Below are 4041 nucleotides of genomic sequence, written 5' to 3' on the forward strand. Positions count from 1 at the left end.
CTTTGTGCTGTGGCTGTGGCTCCTCAGGCTGTCACCTTGCGGTGCGTTGATGCAAGAAGCTGAAGTGCAAAAGATAATCGTGACTTAAGCAGGAATCGCTGGCCTGGTCCTCCACCAGACTGTAGGGAAGAGCGGCCGCAGGCATCTCGCAAGGGCTTGCAGCAGCCTGGTCTCTCCTGAGCTGGCTCTGCGGATGCAGGAGGGTGCCTGCTCAGCCCTGGCAGCTCTGCTGTGCCTGTTTGCTCTGGGCAGGGGTTGAGGTGCAGGAGTTGAGGTTTGAAACTTGCCTCTCTAAAAGCAGGCACAGGAGGTAACAGAGCTGCTTCCCCGTGTTGGCGTCTCCCTCTACCTAGGCCTGTAGCTCCCAGGTTTTTTTCTGGTTCAGACTCAGGACTTAAAATAAACCAGGTTTCTCCTCTGTGCCCATGTGCGTGCCTGCCTTGAGTGAGAAAACTCTGGGCTGCTGGGGGGGGACAGCAGGCGCTGGGGGTGATGGGCTTGTCCTGGCCTGAGGAGGGGGCAGGTACTGTCATGGGGGGGCTGCAAAGGGGCTCCTGCTTCTGGGTGCTGTTTGTGGCCAGGAGGTGGGTGTAGCATGGAGGGAGGGACCTCGCTGAGGTGTCTTGAGAGGGTGTTGCTGGGTGGAGATAGGGAAGGGGCTGGGGGAAGGCAGGACCCCCTCCCCAGGGCCGGGGCCCTGGTTATCGCACCCCTCCCCTGGGCTGACTGCTGACAGCGAAGGTAGCGCGTTGTTCTCTGTGCAAAACTCTCCTGGCCTCAGGCACACAGAAAAACAGCGGGGGACGGCGCTGGGACAGCGTCTGTCTTTAATGGTTCATGTCTGTAGGACTATGCCCTTTCCCAGTTGCCACATCCCTCTGTGTGCACCACACCAGGCTCTCTTCTCAAGGGGGAAAGGGCTTTTTTTTTTATTGCTTTTGAACAGTTTCACCCACAGAAAAGCAATATGGGACCCTACCCCTCCCCTTTCACCCCATCCTTGCTGCCTGATGAGATGGACTGAAGCACAGCCAGGGGAATTTTCCAGCCTCTGGGATTGCAATACCAGGAAGCGTGCCCGGCCCCACGCTGCGACTCCCGCTGAGCTGCCGCCGCAGGGTCCGGAGGTGCCAGGAATATTATAAACGCAGCATGAGTGCAGCCAGACCCCGGGGGGTGAAGGAAAGCTCTGCAATAAGTTAATTTTTAAAGAGTCTGATGCCCTGGGGCTTGTGTGCAGGGCAGCTGAGCGTCCTGTGGCCCCCACGCCCCTGGGCTGCATCCTGGGAGGTGCTGAGCCCCCAGCCCCATCCTCAGCCCTCTCCCTGCCCGCCTTGCCGTGGCCGAGCGGTCTGTGGCCTGTGCAGTCCCTGACCCACCGCTGGGTCCATCCCGGCTGCCACAGGGGAGGCGGCGAGGGGCTGCGGTGTGGGACGGGAGCCCCTCTCCCCCATCCAGACCTACTTGAGGAAGACGAGCAGGAAGAAGGTGGAGACGATGAGGACGAGGATGCCGGCGGCGAAGCCGAGGCGCAGGTTCTCCATGGAGGCGAGGGGGGGTTGTGTGTCCAGCAGCAGCCCCCGCCCCGGCAGCCCCAACACGAAGGCACCCGGTACCTCGGAGCCGCGGCGGAGGCCCCAGGGTGACACCGTGCTGCTCACCGCAAAGACGGGAGCGTGAGCCGCGCATGCCACCTCCACAGCCACGGAGCGCGCTGAGGCTTGGTGAGCAGCCAGGGAGGTACCGCTGCCTTCCTCTTCCTCCTCTTCCTCCCCACGCAGGGTCCCTGAGGGCAGCGTCACCCCGGGACCACCTGGAGCCAGCTCGGGCACCAGCGTCACCATCCTGCAGAAGGGGCAGCTGATGAAAGCGACGGCGGCGGAGCGGCACACCAGCTTGCGCAGGCAGCTCAGGCAGAGGGAATGACGGCAGGTCAGCTGCTGGGGGGCTCGGCCCCCCCCAGCACCCCAATACGCCTCGTAGCAGATCCCGCACTCCCCGCTGGTCTCTGGCCCCACCGCCATGGCGCTCCAGGGGAGCGCAGCCCCGCTGCCGCAGCTTTTGAAGACAGGAGGCGGATAATGGCCGTGCCCTGGGAGGTGGGGGGGGGCGAGAGTGGCCGCCCCCCACTGAACTTCAGTCCGGCCCTGGGGTGCTTGGCAGGCACTGGACCGGCACGCTCCTCCTCCACTGCCCTAAGAAAGGTGCTGCCCCAAAAAAAACTGCTTGTGCTTTTTTTTTTTACCCCATTTCCCTTTACAAATCCATTATATTCTTATTTCCTAAACACAATGTGTGCGGCTTTAAGTAGTATTATTATTTTAGTTTAGGATGAGCTCACCAGTGGGGGACATCAACCCCCCCTGCATCCATTCATGCTCAGCCTCATTTCACACCAAAGCGGGGGCATACTTGTCACCCGGCACAGGGGATGGCCTTGGCCAGCAACCGGCTCAACCGTCTCGGGGTTCAGGTCGCCCTGGCAGGCAGGGACGTGCCGTCGGCACGTCCCTGCCTGCCAGGGCGACCTGAACCCCGAGACGGTTGTGCTGAGCAAAGAGCGGCTGCAGACCCCTAGATTTATTTTTTAATTCCCCTCCCAATCACTGAAAACACCCGAGCGCAGCCTGGGATGCCACAGGGTATTGCTTGGTGGGGACAAGGCTCCCAGGCGATGCTCCAACTGTCGGGGCGTCCCTGTACAAGGCTGAGCAGGATTTGCCCTTCAGTTCTGTGCGGCTGCGGTGGCCCTGGGGACGAGGGGCAGCCCGGCACTGCCGATACTCCGGAAGAAGCTGGCACTTATTTACGGGCAGGCAGCGGACCTTGTCCTGAGCTCCTGTCATTCATTACCGCTCCCCCCAGCACGGCCCGTGGATGTGAAGGCAATGGGCAATCCCCGACCGACAGGATGGGATCGTGGGTGCTGAGCGGGTCTTGGGCCAGCTGGCAGAACCAGGGTGTCTCCTCTCCAGCCGGATGCGTGGGGCTCCCAGCATGGTCCCTGGGGGAGCGGGGTGCAGGGGAGGCTCCCTGTGGGGCTGAGGCTCTGGAGAGAAGGGCTGGGACCTGCCACCCTCCCTGCTGCCTGGCCGCGCTTCATCCCCTGGCAGGTCAGCACCTGACTCCTTCCTCCTCCCTGATCCCAGGGAATGCCGAGCACCTCCGCTGCCTGCACCCCGGCCAGGCGAGGGGGAGCAGGGAGAGGTGCGGGCAGGTCACCCCCTCCGAGACCCTCCCTGCCCGCATTCAGGCTCCCCTCACTGTACCCCAATTGCCAGCTGCTCCCATGTGTCCCCCCTTGCCAGGTCCCCACCCAAGCACTCAGCAAGTCCCTGGATGGGACCTGCCAGCTCCTACATGCAGCAGCAGCTCAACACAAACGCAGAGGCTGCAGCAGGGAAATGTCCCGGGGGCTGTCCCCAAAGGGCTCAGCCAGGGCCACGCAGACCTGGCCTGGCTCTGCCGCTGTGGCACGTCCCCCCGGGGTTTCTGGTGGCATGCAGCGCCATGTGCCAGCCACGGGCCACCTCCACGAGGCCACACACGTGCGCCGCAGGGACGCTCTGCACGGGCGTAGCACACGTGAAGTGGCCCCAGCAGAGGGTCCGAGGTCTGCCCCTGCCTGGAGGTCCCCAGGGCTGCTCTGCAGCAAGCAACGCCCTCGGAGAAGTCCAAGATCCTCAAATTGGTCCCGGTTTGACATGGGAGAGGAGGAGGTGATGCCGGGACAGCCGGGCGCATGGCTCTGCCGCTGCTCCACACCCCCCCGGCTTTCAAGTGTCCTCCCCCTCCGCCCCGAAGGAGAAAAGCAGCAAACAACCACCAGCAGAAAGCAGCTGCTTTTAAATAGCTTCTCCTGGGGGAAGGGCTGCGGTGGGACCGGGCTTATCTCTGCATTTTATACTTCAAGGTCAAGAGACGAAAGACGAAAGACAGACTGGGATCATTAACGTGTTAATGACGATGGAGACCTACCCGCATGCCAAGGCACAGAGGCCATGCAGAGCTGCACCGGGTGCATCCCAGTCCCAACCCACC

The sequence above is a fragment of the Gavia stellata genome, chromosome 24 (assembly GCF_030936135.1).
Source record: "Gavia stellata isolate bGavSte3 chromosome 24, bGavSte3.hap2, whole genome shotgun sequence".
NCBI classification, from domain to species: Eukaryota; Metazoa; Chordata; class Aves; order Gaviiformes; family Gaviidae; genus Gavia; species Gavia stellata.